Genomic DNA, 19,541 nt, shown 5'->3' on the forward strand with positions numbered 1-19,541 from the left:
ATCGATGACAAAGAAGAAGGACGATAAAGCAACTAGCTGATAAATGCAGATTTTGCATTTGGACTGTAACTCAATTGAACACTCCTTATAGATATTATAGCAGGAGTGCAGACCCTGCTGAGAAGTTACAGGAATTTGAAAATTAACTTTAGAGATGTGTTGAAATATCAAAGATATGCTTAAACAACAGTTCCTTGTTATTAACTGGAAAAGAGCACAGTATCCAGACTTATTTCTTGGTGCAAATTTGTTCTAAGTAGTTGAATTCCATGGTGCTGACCGATGGGGATATACATGTAGTTATACTTTCTGTTTTTGTGTTTATTCTTTAAGCTTATCCTGCTCTTGTCAGAAGAGACACATTGATGTTCGCACTTTTTTACAGGATCCTAAAAATGGCCCAGTGATTAGGAGGTTGTTAATTGTAATCATTGAGCATATACTACAACACCAGGAGATGTTGCAATTACAGGAGTAAAAAAGTGTTTCTTTTTCCTTTAATAATCACTGCAGAAATTAGAAATGTTGAAAGAAGTGTGATTTTAGGGAATGAACAAGCCCAACCAATCCCAAAATGTCATAAAAGATGGATGTTAGTAATCTGGTGTGTGATACATGCATGTTCAATTTATATTTGTGTCTCTCTGTTTCTTCTGGATCATGCTTTTTTTCATTGGTCCAAATAAGGCAGATGTCCCTTTGATCCTATGAGAACTGCTTCTGATTTGTTTATTTCCACTGAGGCAGAGGTCACTTTCATTTCCCCTACTGCAGCAACTGCTTTTGAGTCGCTTATTTCTACTAAGATAGAGGCTCCTATGGGTCTCCCCAAAGAAAAGACCCTTTTTGATTGGCTTCTTGATTATTGTGCAAGCACTGACCTTGTAGGAGTAAGACACAAGAGAAATGCAGAGGAAGATAATGAAGGGATAAATACTTATCTAGATAATGCAGCACAGCTGGGTAATAACATTTAGTATCAACACATGACAATGGTGGGAGAGAGGACATCTAAGGAGGGTTGCTATGTATGCTCCCTCATACCCTATGCAATGGATGCAGAGCGAACTTTTGTTTAAGAGAAATCCCAGAACACAATGCCCCATGTTGTGTTCATCTTGCAGCATGTATGACCAGAGGACAATTCCAGGGAAATTGGGCCACTCTGCGATGGAGATCGAAATGGTCATTTCCATTTCAGGCTGATTACATCAAGACCGCACAGATGGAAAAGGAACCTACATGGAAGAGCAAGATGCTTACATATCTGGTGACAGGACGGGAAGAGGTCATCATTGCAGAAATGAAGAGATTGAACTGCCACGATAAAACAGAAGTAGCTGGATGGCCTGGATGTTGAGAACAAACTCAAGTTTTAGTCTATGGTCGAGTGAAATCCAAAAAGGGATGGGAAGAGGGTTTGATGTCCTGCACAGCTCACTTACTGAAGGCAGAATGTGTACAAGAAATATAGAGAGTGAATGATGGATGTTTGAAATCATGGGCTAAATATGCCAAACTATTGATGTGGGTAGAAGATGAATCAGGTCCTATGATCGTGATCCAATTGGTGAATGCGACATTGTGCTTCTGGAGAGAAGGAAGAATTTATGTGGGAAATGACAAAGGCTGCAAAACTACAGTTGATGTCTCCAGAGCTGCCCAAGGACATGATATGATATGGCAATTGTAACACGCCTATACACAAGTGTTTCAAGGCGCGAAACAGGGACATGTTCCTTGGTGCTCATCCATGTTCCAGCATTAGTAATTCCTCATAGTGACTTGAACATTGGAGAATTTCCAAAAGTAGATGCTCATTTAAGGAGAAGACTGCTTGAGTTTCTCAGTCGAACCAAGAGAGGGAGTTACTTTTCAGTTACTTCTAAGCCAGATCAATAGACGCATATGATGCTGTCCCATATGAGCACAGGTTGTTCAGCAAGACTGCTTCAGCATTCACGACTATCTTCATGCCTGTGATCCAGACGATGACCAACACCAAATGGTTGCAGATTAACAGATGGGAACTTCTGCAGACAATCAACACCACCATAAAGGGATTCAATGCTATCAGGGAAGAGCTGTGAGGCATACGACTAATGACTTTACAGAATAATAATAATAATAAGTATGTCCTCGACATGATCACAGCGATGGAAGGAGTTTACGCCAAAATCGGCCCATCATGTTGCACGTTCACACCTTCTCACGATGATGAGAATGGGACCTTGTCAGAGGCTATAACGTTGCTGACAAATCTGCACCACAAGATGGAAGACGAGACAGAAGACATCATAGATGATGGGCGGTTTGAGTCCATTTTCTCATGGGTACCGCAGTGGATGGCGAACATCTTCATTTCTTGGAGTAATGTTGGTGATGTTTGGATTCCGTGTGAATAGGATAATAATCACACAGTGCAAGAAGACAAGAAAGAAAGGGGTAGGAATGAAGATCAGGGTTTAGACTCAAGGAGTTGACAGATGAAGGTATCAGAAAATACACAGAGGCCAGCATCGTAGCACCTGAGGGAACAAAGAATCACAAGAAGTATGTGGGACGATGGATCGATTGTAATCTGAATGGCAGTGCAGTTACATGACCTGGAGCATAGATGGCCATGTCAAATCAGCAGGATCCCTGAAGGGGGTAGTGAAGATTTGGACCCCAAAGAAGTACTTCTTCAAGAGAAGAAATCAAGATGCAGAGATTAATGAAGATGTGGTTGATGAATCAACCAGACGGGGAGTGTAGAGGAGCAGCCATCTGCCTCTGCAGGAAGTCCCGCCCCCTACTACCTGTATGCTGCAAGCCTGAAATAGTGCCATGTTTGACACCAGCAGTTGTGACTATTCCGCATTGAGTCTTCGAGAAAAGTTATCCACTAAGAAAACCTAACTAGATGTATCCCCGAAGAGATGACAATCTCAAGATGAAGAGGGAGGGGGAGGTTGTTCCAAAGAAGGGAGACAGCTGAGGAAAGCGATCAACTACCTGCCCTCTGTTTAGCGAAATGCTTTACACACAAAGAGTTGGTGCCAGAGGAGCACAGAGGTCAAGAGGGGGATTATTTAAAAAGAGAGAGTTGCAGATAGTGTGTTTCCCGGCCCCAGACAGCCTTGTGGATGATACAGAGGGATGTGAATTTAATCCATGAAGCAACTGGGAGCCAATGAAGACTTTTTAGTACAGGAGAGATGCGGTCCTTGGGCTTGAGACCAAGGATAAGTCTTGCTGCCCTATTCTGGATTAGCTGGAGGGGGTCACAGAGTGGAAGAAGGTACATTCAGGAGGAGGCTATGAACCAGGGCTTCTAAGGGAAGGTGAGAAAAGGTAGAATTCCTTTGAGATGGAAGAGCTGAAAGTGGTACTTCTTGGCAAGGTCTTGAGTGTAAGGGAGGAAGGAGAGAGAGGAGTCGGGGATGACTCCAAGGTTTCTAGCTTCAGAGGAGGGAGCAGGCGGAGTACCCATGGAGGAAGGACAGAGTGAAGGGAAGAAGTCGAGAGCAGGGGTCCCAAAGGGGCCATCTCAGTTTTTCTGGCATTGAGGCAGAGATCATTGGAAATGCACCGGACAGGAGGGCACAGAGGCAGTTGGGGATGATGGACAGTGCAAAAGGGTCTGAAGGGAGTTTGAAGAAGAGTTGTATGTCATCAGTATAACACTGGAAGTTGGGGGAGAAGGAGGAGATGAGCAGTGCCAGCTGAGTAAGGTAGATGTTAAAGAGCCATGATGAGAGAATAGAGCCCTGGAGGACACCACAGGTGGAGAAGGAAGAAGTCTCACCCACTAGTCCCCGTGGATCTTTCTCTCAGGTGGCCAGGACAAAGTCATCGCCTTTGGATCCAGACCCTGGGGGTGGACCAGTGAGGGAGGATCACCTGGGTGAGGCGTGCTCTGGGAGTGGGACACCAGAAGGTGAGACGCAGTATCCCTCCCCCTGCAACACCTTTGCCCCATCCTACCAGGTAGGATAAGTGAGAACTTTACATCCGCACCCCCCCCCTTTCGCTTTTCCAGCACTTTCACAGGGACAGCCTGCTCTGGGAGAAAACAGACTCACACCCGAGCAGCATATCTAACATGTTCCGCTACTGTGGTCAGGTGAGGTCAGGTAATTACTGACAATTACTCACACCTGACTTCCATTAGACTTCCCCACATGGATAAAAGGTGGAGCATGAAAGCACACTCTGAGCGAGGCAAAGCACACAAAGGGACAGCAGTTTCAAGTCGGCAGCTGAATGAAGGGAGAAAAACGGCAAACCAAGAAGGGTTCGTAAGAAGGGAATTACCCTTGACCTTTTCGGCCAGACACTGTTCCTTTCAAGAAACCTCTGAGGCCTAAAACGCAAGGTCCGGAAACTAGACTAAAGAATCCTGCATTGTGTGTCGGAGATACCGAAGGACCTCCCGCGTAACTGACCAAGGTGGAGAGGAGCAGCAGCCACCGTGGTATCATCATTGGCTCCAAGAACAAAGAAGTACTAGAAAGAGCAAAACAGCCAGTGAGTGGAGAGACCAATGCAAGACCGGTCTGTGTTGAAGTCAAGGTTGCAAGCAGCAACATTGTGTAAAGAGCGCTGGAACAAACATTGTTAAAATGCATGTGATGAAAGATGTGAGTAAAGCTAAACTGCTGATGACTGTTTGAACTTAAGAAGGAAACATACGATATTGTTGACCGAGTGGTCCAGCACCGTGGATGTGCTCCATCGAATGTCTCTGTAAGGTATCCCACCAAGAGAAACAAAAGTAGAAGATTGATGAGGATAATTTTGGGAAGTTAATTGAAGTGGTCCTGCAATGGTTTAAGCAAAACCCATTGCACATTTCAAAGTCTTCGATTCTGATATCAAGAGGATCCGAGCCCGAACCAGGGAGATCCATATCAAGAGGATCCGAGCCTGAACGAGGGAGATCCATGGTCTGAGCCCGAATAAGGGAGACCAAGTGTGCATATTGTGACAAAAGAGGGTTTCAGCCTGAAGAGGAAGACCCTTGATAAACAGTGAAAGTGAGAAAATGTGCATGTGAAAGTCCTGATAGGAATGGAACTTTGAGACTTTGTTTTGACAGAACCTCTTCAGTAAGAGACTTTTATTGTTTTAAACCTTTGCGTATAAACTCGCTGCTAGTGCTTATCTTAATTGTTCTTATCTTAGCCGTGTTGATCATGAAAGGAATTCATTTTTATCTAGATTCAATTTTTAGCAATTTAGTGTTTTACGGTATTTAAGGAAAGCAGATCTTGTTAACTGTGTTGTTTCTGGCTTAACTGCTTCATAACATCAAGTTGTTCTCAGTTTCCAGACGCTGCTTGCCTCTGAGACTTCGTTGCCTGATCGTTTAGAACGCTGGTCACGCTACGAACTACAAATCCCATTAGGATTGTAGTTTGTGAGCGTATTTAGGCAGTAATCAGGCTCATCAGTGCCAGCGCATCATGGAATAACATGTCTGCGGGAGGACGCACAGGCTTGCTGTAAAACTTTCTGCGGCGACCTGTATCAACTGTTACTTTGATGTGAAGGGCAGAATATGGCTATAATCCAGAAAATTGAGGTTTTGTTGGCTGATCAGCAAGCAAACCGGGAGACCACTGCACAACTTCTTGCCTGTCGACAAGCAGACCAGAACAGAAGGCATATCAGAAGGCCATTGTACAAGGCTATTTGAAACACTCTGGGGTAAGCTCTGAACCGAAGGCTATGCTGAATGCTCATGGCCTATCGGATCTGGAAGCTTGCACACCCCCTGTTCAAATGAACATTCCCCTTCTCTTTCCTTATGAAACACCATGTTTTCTGTACCCTAATACTAACATCACAAGAGGAATAGAAAGTAGTACTGCAGTTCGAGTTATAAAAGCCCTGCAAGAGGTCTCATCTAAACATTCCCCCTTAGCTCCCAATTTAGAAACAGGATTGGAAGACCTACAGCCACTCACAATAAAACGTCCCCTTCTTAAAACAAGGTCCCTACCCAAACATGTTATTGATGTCCACGATTATATTGTTGAAAACCAAGTAGATATTATGTGTCTCTCAGAGACATGGTTGTTGGACTCATCTGGGCCTGCGATAGAGCAAGGGACCCCGCAGATTATGTCTTCTTTGGAAAAAATCAGACCAATCGTCTTGGGGGTGGTGTCGCTGTCATTTGTAAGAAGAAAATTGGAATGTATAAGAACATATTAGTTTGTGACGGGTGCACAACTTGCATACTAAAATTAACCTAACCATAATCGAAGTACAAATCTAATCTTGATTTATAGGCCTCTGACTGAGATTCTCTTTTTAACAAACATATTGCTCAGCTGCTATCTCCTTTAAAGAAACTGAACTGCTGTACCATATTTTTGAGCGATCTAAATCGCTGGAAAGGAGATCCTGGAGACAAAGCATCCCTGAACCTAGAATGTTCCTTGAACAATATGGATATCCGGGGACTAAATCTAGCCCCTTCTCATATAATGGGTCACACTCTGGATTGGTTATCTAGTCGAAACATAAATATAGTTGATGTCACTACACTACCCTGCATATGGTCAGACCACTTTCTTGTCAAGGCCAATTTGGAGATCCCATTACCCTACCAGCGTAAACATAAGATCCCTAGTAAGCGTTAAGGTAGGAATGTCCAAAAAATTAAAATGACAGTATTAGCCAACTGCCTGCAGGAACTCATGTCCCAAACGACTGATGAGGACTGCCCGGAGCATTTAGTGAAGAGTTATAATGTCCATCTGGAATCATTTTTTAATAAATCAGCGCTACTTAAATTTAGAACAGTCAGAGACGACCCAAATCAACAGAATTGGTTTTCACTTGATTTAACTCTTATTAAACAGAAAAAAAAGACAAGCTGAACGTAACTGGATTAAACAGAAACTGCAGGCAAACAAAGAAGCCTGAAAACTCATTGAGAAGGAATATAAATGTAAAATTACAGAGGCAAAGCAATCCTTCTACAATGAACAAATAACAAAAACAAGAAATGAATAGAAGAACTATTTAAACTGTTCAAAACCTGGGAAAAAAACAACGTTTTAAATCGCCTTTTAATCCTGACAGAGAAGCTTGTTTCTCTGCTAGAAAATCTTTTGCAGAGAACATTTCCATGGCTCGTACATGAATCTGTACAGATTTAGAAAAACAACCTCAGCCGGAATCCCCCACTGCTATAGAACAGGATTTAGGTCAGGACCTATTCAATTTTTCCTCTTTATCAAATAGTGATGTAGTTGATTTGTTGAAATGTATGCAGCCAACTAGTTGCCCTGCGGACCCTCTCCTGTCCAAAATTGTTTTGGAAAACAAAGAAATGTTCGCACCTTTCCTCCGAAGATTTATTAATGCCTCCTTTGCGCGGGGTACTGTCCCAGCAGACATCAAGGATGTAGTTGTGACCTCACTATTAAAGAAACTGGGTTTGGACCCAAAGGACTACACAAACCTTAGGCCAATAACTAATACCCTCTTATTTATTGAAAATGATCAATAAAATGGCCACTAATCAGATGCAACATAATTTGGAGACCATGGGTCTCCTTCATAAGAAGCAATCTGTTTTCCGTAAATCTTACAGAACTGAGAGTTCTCTCCTGGATCTTCGTACCCACATGTTAGCTGCCTTGGAAAGGAGTGGGTCGGGCCTGCTGATATTTTTGAATTTATCAGCAACGTTCGACCTTTTAGATCATACACGGCTGTTAAAGACATTGATGCACACAGGTCGCTTCTCAGATGAAGCCACAGTATGGATGGAGTCTGTTCTTTGTGGCCTTAACGCCAGAGTATGTTGGGGTGATGCGTAATCCGATCTTGCACCAATCCTCTGCAGAGTCCCACAGGGGGCATGTTTGTCTCCATCCTTGTTTAATCTCTATATTAAGCCCTATGTGTGGAAGTAGAAAAATGTGGGGTTTTCTTCACAAATTAGGCTGATGACTTCCAGTTATCTATGGAGCTGAGTGGTAACCACAAAATAGATCAGGAGAACTTGGACAAAATCTACAAGCTCATCAAAGATTGCATGACCTCAAATTGGCTATGCTTAAATGTGGCCAAGGCATAACTCATGGTTTATGGATCAAAACAGGCCAGAGAAAAATTGAGCCTGGCTTACTTAGAGTTTTTGCATAGATGGAGGCTGCATTTCTGTGCTCAATAAAGTTTAAACTTTAGGCATTTGTATGGAGGCTTTGCTTAATGTGGATGCCTGTGTTAACTATGTAGTTAAAAATTCAAATTACTACTTAAGGGTTCTGAGACAGATCTGCCCCCTTTTAACTCATAAAAACCATGAGAAATTAGTTTGAGCCATTGTCTTACCCAGACTAGACTATTTCAACTCTCTTCTAGTTGGGGCAAGCAAGGACTGTTTGGGTAGGCTCCAAATGATCACAAATGAGGCGGTTCGAGCAGTTTCAAATATTGCTCGGATGGAACCGGTATCCATAGCACGCAGATAACTCCACTGGCTCCCTGTCGTTGTCAGAGTCCAGTTTAAGGTACTTTCGTTGGGCCACAAATGTCTGTTTGGAAATGTGCCATCTTACTTGCAGGAGAAATTGAAAGTTTAAAAACCAGCGTGCAACCTTCGGTCTTCTAATGCACACTGCCTTACCATCCCACGTTTCAAGAGAAGTAGGGAAAAGAGTCGATCCTTCCTCGTTCTGATGGCCCAAGCTTGTAACGAGCTGTCTGATTGATTGTTTGCGAAAGGAAAAAAAAATCATCTTGTTTTTAGGAAGAACTTGAAAACTAGATTTGTTGTCGTCTTTTCTCAACTTAGTTCGTACTGTCTTGTTCTGTGTAATGCCCTGATGCCTATGGGCTTTCGCGCTAGATAGATAGATAGATAGATAGATAGATAGATAGATAGATAGATAGATAGATAGATAGATATGAACTGTATCCCCGTGGCCGAGAAGCCACGTGCCGCCTTGCCCCGTGCTGAAAATTTAGGGAAGGGAAGCCGACTGCTCAACCGTCCTGACATATTATTTCTTGAACACTTTCCTTTTTGCATACACCATTATTCCAGATCCTTTTGTATTTAGAAGTAAGGATTGGCAATGGGTTTATTAGTATAGGTCTTGTTATTTGACAGAGACTTGACTAGGACTGCGTTATTATTTGATGGTTGTAGCTTGCTTCCATCCTTAGCTTTAGGTCTAGATAGGCGTTAAACCAACCTGTTTGAAGTTCAATAAACACTCTTGAACTATGATAATTTGTGTCTGTCTTCACTGTTTGATACCATGCCTTCCTTACACTACACATATGATTAGGTGGCACGTCCATCCAATAGCGCATCATTGTCGCACCTTAATTTTTATTGTTGCAATACTCTTTCATTTCTTTATCCTCTTCTCCTTTATGATTTAAACCTTTAGACTCTCAAACCCTTATTCAATCAGCCCCACTCACTCCATTGTATACTTACTGTTTGCTTGTTCACCCTATTTTCATTCACTCTGGCCTTCTCCACAGGCCCTGCCCTTTCATACCTTGCACTCCACACTTGCACACACTGGCTTTCTTCACAGGCCTGTCTTGTTAGGTTATATTATTACACAAATGGCCTTCTTCCAAGGCCCAATACCTTAAAAAAAGAAAATTCCCTACTTTAGTATGTTAAAAGAACTCCTGCCTTCACTCAACTGAACCTTTAACTCACTCCACGCAGCTCTGTAAATTTGTACATGTTATTTCGGTCTTGGCCCTTCCGTCATCTCCATAGCCACATTAAACGAATACTTTGACCACTTTCCACAACCCTAAAAAACAAACTGCTGCTACTCGCAAAACATGCACGTGCATGTCCCTGAAACAAATTCTTCCCCAAAGAAAAGAAAATGACGCCAATATACCAATTGCCTGCACTACGCGCAAATCTTGTCTAGCAAGGTCCACCACTTACTAAACAACCCTCTGCTCTAATGCAGATGTGCCACTACCTACCTGCTCCCTATCGAACTGGCAGACCTAAAATCTAAGACTACTACAGTCAATCGGCCTCCACCACTCTGAGGGTGCGTTGCTATACACCAAAGAATAGTCCCTCCCACTCCTTGCTCTTTTCATGCACGAGTACACTCACGGATCCTTTTAGGAGATTCTTCACTTCTCTCGACCTCTGAGTCTCCCTTTAGAGGCCAGCTCTTCAGTCAGAGTGAAGCCAGCGCCAGACCAGGCAGACCTGTAAGTGACATCCACAGAACTCTTCTGGCTCAAACTCTTAGTACTGGCCCAACGTACACTTTCCCGCACTCCTACGGGAGCATGGCAGGAATTCCCACGTATTGGTTTAAAGGCTGAGATATCTTGATGGAGCATCCAAAAATGTGCCGGGAATCGCCTCAGAACTCACCAATAAAAATTACAAAAATAGTCAAAAAAGGAGCGTACATAGGCAAAAAGTAACACAGGTTTATTCAGGGCCTCGACGCAGCTGGGACTGCCCTATTCTAACAGATCACAGAACAGAACTGCTTTAAAAGGTGCTGTCAAAGAAAGTACCCTAAATCTAACACTTTAATTATAATATAGCTGATTGACATTAGTTACTTTGCAATATGAAAAAATCTCCCCACACCTAGCTAATTGCTGCTCAGACCCATATAGAAAGGCATACATTACATTCTGTAATTGGGTTCACAAACCTTCCCACACCACCCACAGTTAGAATATGTGATGTCACAATCCAAACCCCACTTTCCACATCATAATGACAATTCATAGAAACATTTGAGATGACCAGCAGAACTTTATTCAACTAGTTATCTCGTCGAAGTGCTTGTGAGAAGCGCTCCTCTCCATTACACTGCCAGACCCTTAACCCACGGAAGTACTGCTATACAAATGTTGCATATTAAGAACTCTTCGGCCTTCTTCCCAGGCAAAATGTGCAATGGGGCAATTTGCAACCGCTGTGGTCCTCTGAACTTCATCTAAAAATCATGTTTTTCAAATTATTTTTACTTATTAAATGGTTATGCTCTTCATGCCTGTTGGCGGGACCCATGGGTTCTAATCAGTGACCTCATAAAATAACAACTGTTGTTTTGCTTCTTACCGTACCAGCCTGGGATCAGGGGACTTGAGATGTGTTACCAGCCACTGCGTCTTCATTGCAGATTAATAAAAGTGAATACACGTTCACTGCAAAGGTATGTTACGAGGCCTATTTACCCCGTTTTAGCCTACCTCTAGGTTTGGTTATACTTACCGGTGCCCCTACATTTCTGTTATCTGTGAATTATTTTTATTTTGGGTTTGACTTGTGTAACAATAAAAAGGAGCCCCCTCCCCTTTTACAGTGCTGCTCTCGCAAGTGATATGTGCGAACCTTTTCACTGCGCAGAGCTTGCATTTTTATTACACATGTGACTGGATTCCAGTTTGAGATTTTGGTGTGTTTAAGATTTTGGTATAAGTTAAGAGTGATGCAACTGTAGTGTTACTTATTTGAGGGATGCAAATATGCTTGGGTGTGGCAGGCCCATGACCTGAGTGTGGCAGGCTTAGGTGAGAGGAGTAAAACCATGAGGGTTGTGAATGTGGAAGTACATTGCTCTCTGTAAGAGATGAATGGTGCTCAGAGGTGGCAGTCCTAAATATATGGAGCAATGTTTTTCCTTTGTGATTGTGAATGTTAGTTACACAGAGCCAGAGTAGTTTATACTGTTTGGGTGGTTGTGAATGTGGAATAGTTTGGTGGTGAGTTTGTTTTGTGTTTGACGCAATGGGTCTTATGTGGAGATGCTGAGTGAGCGTTTAGTCCTTCCATTTATAAGGAAGGGGGATGTGTAGTATCACACCTGCACCAGCTAGGCTGGTGTAATGTTGGATGCACATGGAACCCTAGATTCCATGGGGTTCTGCGAGTGACGGCTGGGGATTCAGGATGAATGCTATTCTAAGATGGATGCCATTTCCCCCTGTCGAACGGAATATCATATTGCACCTCCAGTACTGTATGAATATATGTATATTGGCCTACGCCAAGCTGCTTATAAGCCGCTTGCGAGGAAATCCGCGTTGCAAGGTCTTGACCTTAGATCAGTGTAAACCACCATTTTAGGTCTATCCGCCATTTTAGATTCTCCCTCTAAAGTCACCGTGTGTTCTAAGATGGCGGATAGTGTCATTCCGAATGTAACATGGCCGTCTTGACCTCTGTGTACAAGCTAACATGTAACTTGCCTGCAGGCCACGAGTTGGGGTCATGAACTGAGACCTTGTCCTTCGCTGACCTGTGTATAGAGGATTACCTGCGCCAACGAAGCTAATCCGCGAGCACATGTTAAACACAATGTATTCAAATACCGAAATGGGAACACTTGTTTAACCATATTGTACAGAAATCTTCGAGAAGGCTCTACGAGAAATCCTAAGACATACTGTTGCCATTGTGATTTGTTAGTGAATGTATTAAAGGTAAACCCTAAATGTATAGATGTATGAACTCGGCACGAACCCTAGATCCGTGATGTATTAACTTGTATTGACTTGTAGGTGGGTTGAACATCATGTTTTGGATTGCATAAAAGGCACGACTATTCTAATGTACAGTCTCACTCACTGAGCACACCGAACCAAGCTGGAGTTTGCTCTGTTATACTGAGGGCCGATAGCTATCTGTTGTTTTGTCCTTTGAAACTGTTCAGTATAGAATAAAGATCTTTGTACCTTTCTTTGTAACCCGCGTTTGGTGTATTTCCTTTTTGGGTAATCCGCCTCGATATCTTCTTTTTGTTTTCACAGATGGCGCCCGAATAGGACCCTCAAGATTGATGCCAGTTTGTTGAAGGTTGACGCACGCTATTGGACCGGGATCAGACAGTGTGACAAAAAGGGGCCCCTTTCTGAAAGAGACGTGACACCTCAACAGCGCTGCACAGCCCGATCCCTGGACGATGAGCTCGCGGTCCGAGTCGGCATCTTGACGAGGGTCCACTTATCGAGGCGGGCAGATTTGCCGAAATCACCAAAAACGAGGTAAAATCTTTTAGAAAAGAATTTTAAAATCCGATCGGACCTTCTTAGGATTGATCAGATGAGTTGTGACCCGATTCTTAAGTATCCTGATAATTTGTTTTGGCGCATTGTATCTGCAAATACAATTATTGACCAGGTAACACCAATATTTTGATATGCCTGGGAAATTGTCTACATGCTTCAAGGCGTTATTCAGCAGCGATAGGCAATCTTTGGAATTTAGCCATCCGGCACCACTATGTACTGTAAGCATGGCATTGGTAGTATAGTGTTTAATCATATTTGGCACAGACAAAACAGACATGCTTCCGAACTTCAGTGGCCAATCAATGGTAGTTTTGAAATCCCTCGTATTGAGTATTTAGAGTCAATTTTATTAAAGAAAAAGGCTAGACCTGCAGCATTCGATGTCTTACCGAATTGGAAGAAGCTTTTCTGCAGCTTAAAAGTAGGGAAAAACATGCGCACCGTCATAAGACGAACGCCGAAAAAGCATTGTTATATGACCAAGATAAACAGTCTGAGTTGGCTAGGAATATGGATAGGGCTTTCTCACTTGGCATTCAGAAAATCTATCCTTCTAAAGACTTTCATATTTCCGACAAATTTATTGATAAATTGTTAAATGAGCGAAGGCCTGGTGCCACTGCGCCACCTCCGTATGTTCCTCTTCCTGCTGCTTTGCCTCTTCCTGCTGTTATTCCTACTCTTCCTGCTCCGCCTGCTGTTCCTGCTTCTCCTGTTGTTCCTCTTCCTCCAGTCGTTGTTCCTCCTTTTGTTGCTGCTCCTCCACCTGCTCCTCCACCTCTTCCTATTGCACCTGTAATAGTACCTCCGCTGAACTTGCCTGCTCTTCCTCTTCCAAGTGGTCTTGCACCGCTTGTAGTCGATCAGGGAGCGGGATCAAGGGTTGTCACTCGCAATACTGTACCTCCAGAGAAGAAACGTGACTTGATTGCGTGGGCTACACATTGTATGGAGAGAGATGATCGAGCTAATGTTTTTGCCACACTTTCTAATATGGGCAATTTTCCTGAGAAAAATGTTTTTATTGAGGGATTAGGGATTCACTTATGTGTAATGTGGGACAGACTAAGCAATACAGATCTCCCGCAAGAGTTGAGGGATCTGAACACTTTAGCGCTTTCTAGAGACACTGTGGAGAAAGTACAAGAGCATGTTGAGAGGATATTCGAGTACAGGAAGGAGTTGGAAAGGTTACAGAATGAGGACAAAGATGAGGATAGTATGTATGTACAGAAACGGTTCCTCCCTTGTCATAAATCGATATCCGCGGAAACACGAATTTGTACGAAAGATGCGATTAGATGGATCTCAGACATGTCTAACTCCAGTTGAAGTATATGACACATATAGTCAGTATGCACCAGAAATGCAGAGGAAAGTGATACAGGTAATGGTAGAATACCTGCAGGATGAATGTGTAAAGAGGAAGATTAGTTGTCCCACAGAGTTATTGAGTATTTATAAGAGAGCTTTTTCACTTGACACTTCTTCGACTGCTTTAGCGCTCGATTTGGCTCTATTGCTTAGTAAGCATTCGGAGTTGCCTACTTCTCAGTTGCCTATGAGAGAGGTTCCTCCGACATTTTTCCCGAAAGTTGAGATTGTGGCTAATGCTGTAACGGGTGCAGCTGCTGTGGATATTCCTGCACATTATGTGTCGCAGTGCGTTCACGTCCCATTCTCAAGACAGGAAGTGAACACCATTAGACAATTTATTGCCAACATTAGGAAAAATCCGACAGGATTCTATAAAGAAATAGTCTGTCTTGCAATCCTCAGTATTCACCTTAGGTGATATTGATCTGCCATTTCCTGTACTCCTGCCCGTAGATTTGTGGAAACAGGTTAGGACAATAGATGACGTACCAGGGTTAGGAGATACATTGGCTAACATAATCAGACTCGATGGAGAAAGGCCAGCTGGCGAGAGACCGCCTCATGTGATACTAACTTTACCTAATAGAATCATTACGAAATTGAAAACCAGAATTCCCGAAAAGAGAATTAATTGGGACAAGTTTACGGCCTGTGTCCAAGGGAAGTCTGAGGGTGCTACCGAGTTCTTTAATCGGTTCGAACAGGTATTCTCGGATTTCAGTGGACAGGACTTAGGCACAGAGTCTAGGAAAAGATTATTCATAGACAAATTTGTGCGTGGATTGTTACCTGACATCCAGTCGCAAATTATGTCTTCTGAGAGTGCTTGGCAAGCAAAGTCTCAATCAGAAGTACTGCACATGGCTCAGTACTATGAGAATCATGTCAATAATGAAAAGGAAAGAGTCGAAGGTGATTTGAAGACTAAAGTATTATTGCAGAAAATTGTTAGAGGCCCTAGAGGGGGTAGTCGCAGATTAGAGGTCAGTATGTTCCACAAGGAAATGTGCCCTTGGGTCCTGTAAACATTAACCAGTGTGCCTATTGTAGGCAAGTGGGTCATTGGCGTGCACAATGCCCGGTCCTTCGGCAAAGGTCAAATAACACATTTGGAAATATGGGTAGACGATCCAGAGGTCGCCCGGGTGTTGGGGGGCCCTGGTAGAAGTCAGTTTGCACAGGATCCACAGCAACCTTTTTCACAGGATAATCAAGCTCCGAGTGTGGATACTAGAAACATATTCGATCATCCTTCTGTCACTTACCCCTCTGAAGAACTTCGTTTTGATGATATTCTGTTTCGCTAGGATTGTCCAAAGCAGGGTTTGGAACCGACGCTTATTCCCGTTAATTAGAAAGGTCCCTACGTTGAAATGATGGTGGGAAATAGGGAGCATCTATTCTTGATAGATACAGGGGCACAGAAGTGTTCCATTGATCATTCTCGGGTTCCAAACATTCCACTGTCAGGGCAAACCAATGTTTCTGTAGGGTTTTCTGGCACACCAGTTGTCTGTCCAGTTTCTTCGCCGGTACCTATTTCTTTGGGTCCCTTTAAGACCACTGTCCATTTCTTTTGACTTCAAATTGTGGAGAGAATTTGCTGGGGTTGAATCTATTGAAGGAATTAAATGCGGTAATTGATTGTTCTTCTGATGGAGTGCGTTTGACGATTTCACCACAGCAACTTTCTGTCTCTCAATTCTTGACTAGACCTTTGCCGCCAGAATTCAGTGATGTACCAGAGAGTTTATGGGCAATTGACGACAATGATGTCGGTGTTTTGCAGATTGAGCCTGTTAAAATAGTTCTGAAACATGGAGTAAAGCTGCCACGTATTCCACAATATAAGATTTCAGTTGAGGGTGAGCAAGCATTGAAATGCATCGTTTCCGATTTTGTGCATCGAGGGGTGATTGAGGAAATTGCAGGTAGTTTGTGCAATAGCCCAATTTTGCCTGTGTACAAAAAAGGCGAGAATGCAATTCTATTTCGTTTCATAATTGATCTACGTGCCATCAATAAGGTCGTCGCTCCGCAATTTCCAATTGTGCCTGATGTGACAACAATATTAACTATGATCCCGGCTTCAGCTACTCACTTTAGTTTTGTGGATCTGAAGAATGCTTTCTTTAGTATTCCTATACACAAGGACAGTAGATACTTGTTCGCGTTCACCTTGGGGGGATGCTCGTTTACCTTTACCCATGCACCTCAAGGTTACACGGAAAGTCCTAGCATTTATAGTAGGGCTTTGAAAGAACAGCTTGATACCCTTGAATTGCCCTCTACTTGTACACTGCTTCAGTATGCTGATGACTTACTTTTGGCTGCTGACTCTGAGAGCGCTTGTAAGAAGGGCACTGTGTTATTACTTATACATTTGGCCAAACATGGTCACAAAGCTTTTCTTAAAAAGTTTCAATATTGTTGTCAGGAGGTCGCCTATTTAGGCTATATGCTGTCAAAGGAGGGAAGAAGATTGACACCTGAACGGATAAAACTCATTTCTGGCATGTCTGTCCCAAATACACAGAAGGAAGTTAGAGCCTTGATAGGTATGGCTACCTACTGTAGGCAGTGGATTCCCGGGTTCTCACTAGTGATTAAGCCGATGTTGGCTTTGACGTAGAAGGGCATTTCTTCGCCATTGCCGTGGAACATGGAGCACCAGCATGCATTTGATCTGCTCAAGACTCATTGTGCTCGGCACCGGTTTTGGGCACACCAAACTATGAAAAGGCCTTTGTGGTGTTTGTGCATGAATGTGATGGATGTGCTTTGGCTGTATTAACGCAGGAACATGGAGGGAAGAATAGGCCATGCGGTTACTTTTCTTCCGCCCTTGATCCTGTAGCATGCACTTTGCCAAGATGTTTGCGAGCTGTCGCTTCTGCTGCTGCGTCTGTAAAGCAGAGTGAGGGAATGGTCCTAGGCCATCCCCTAACCCTGATGGTGCCTCACTCTGTAGATGTTCTATTGAACAGAACTCAAACGCAACACCTCACTTCCGCACGGTTGACAAGATATGATTTGATCTTGTTTGCTCCTCACATACAAATTAAGAGGGGTTGTGTTCTTAATCCGGCTGAACTCTTACCTTTCCCGCAAGGTACTGCTTGCAGTGACGAAGAGTCACACGATTGCCTGTACACTACCGAACAAGAGACAAAGGATAGAATTGATCTAAAAGACACTCCTTTGAATAATCCACAAGGGGAGCTGTTTTGCAATGGCTCCTGCTTCAAACTTCCGGATGGTACATCCACAGCTGCTTATGCAATCGCCACATTAAGCACGGTCATGGAAACGAAGAGAATCACGCATAACTCCGCGCAGGCCTCAGAGATTATAGCATTGACCCGAGCTTGTGAACTTTCCGAAGGGCTTACTGTAAATATATACACTGACAGTGAGTATACCTTTGGGGTGGTTCACAACTTTGGTAGACTTTGGTCAGAAAGAGGGTTCTTAACTTCACACGGTACAAAGATCCAGCATGGCTCCCTAATAGTACAACTGCTCTCAGCGCTTGCACTTCCCACTCAGTTAGCTGTCATAAAATGTGCAGCACGTCAAAATATTGTAGATGATATAGGAAAAGGGAATGCTTTCGCTGATCAGATAGCTAAACAGACTGCCACCAATCTCTCTGCAAGCATATACACTTCAAGGGAGACCGCAAATGCCTATGTAATGGATGAGGGTGTTGACTCTGTAAGGGATATCCAAGCCGATGCCACACTAGAAGAGTCCAAGAGATGGGCTGAAGGCTTAGGGAAACTCGATGGTGATGGGTGTTGGGTGGACATAGTTGAAGGGGAAATGGTTACTTCCTGACGCATACATAATGGTCGTCCTGGCTCATGGCCCTACCCACATATGTGCCCGGAAGCTTACAAAAATGTTGGAGAAAGTTTGGGCAAATGACAACATTTCTAAAATAGCCGAGCGATATGTTCCGGACTGCATGATCTGTTTACAGCACAATGTGGGAAAGGGTACATCAACTCCTAGGGGACGTTTTGGTCCACCTTCTGTCCCCTTTGAGGTGATACTTTGATTTTATCGAAATGGAACGGTGCAATAATTTGAAAAATGTGTTAGTTGTCATTTGTGCTTTCAGCAAATGGGTTGAGGCTTTTCCTGTTAAAGACGCTACAGCCATGACTACTGCAAAAACTATGTTAAAGGAGTACTTCCCTAGGTTTGGGCTACCAAGAGTCATCTGGTCGGACAATGGTCCACATTTTGTCGCTGCTGTAATTCTGCAGATATGTGCGGCATTACAAATCGACAAATGGTTCCATTCGGCCAGACACGCCCAGAGTGCCGGATTAGTACAAAGACACAACAGCATCATCAAGAACAAGCTCGATAAGACGTGTGCCGGCACTAAACTAAAATGGCCAGACGCCTTACCGATCGTGTTGCTAGCTATGCGTACAGCCCCTCAAACTAAGACTGGGCTCTCTCCATTCGAGGTGGTAATGGGGAGAACTGCTAATATCTGGAACCTTCCAAAATGTCAGTCTTTGAGAAATGTTGAAAATGTACTTCTTTCAGATTACTGTAGCCAGTTGACTAAAAACCTGTATTTGATTTATCACCAGGTGCGAGAGGCTTTACCTGTACAATGCAAGGGCCCAGGTCATAGCATTCAGCCTGGTGACTGGGTGTTGACGAAGGCATTTGAGCGATCCTCTTGCCTTGCACCTCGGTGGTGGGGCCGTGCGGGTCGCAGGCAGAAAAAACTGGATCCACGTGACGCATGTCAAGAGGATTCCACACCCGGTGCCATACGATACAGAAGAAACAGAACCCCTCACCAAAACTGCAACCAACGATCCCGAAGCAGTAAACAGCATTCAGAGTGCATCAGAGATTCTCCCTGAGTCTGTGAGGACTGGGGAAACAGCCATTTTGTCTCCACACTCTCCAAATGTTTGGCTTCCGGAAACTGTTGTTCCGGATCTTGCATCTTCACTTGCTCTTGATACATCGCTTCCAACGGGAAGTGATGACACGTTGTTCTTGGATCAATCAGTACCAGGGACAACGAGGTACAATATGCGTCCAAGGAAATAGACCTGCGGCACGGTTCAGCTGTGCATTCAAAGAAG

The sequence above is a fragment of the Ambystoma mexicanum genome, chromosome 10, assembly GCF_040938575.1.
Source record: "Ambystoma mexicanum isolate Mex_15411 chromosome 10, UKY_AmexF1_1, whole genome shotgun sequence".
Lineage (NCBI taxonomy): Eukaryota > Metazoa > Chordata > Amphibia > Caudata > Ambystomatidae > Ambystoma > Ambystoma mexicanum.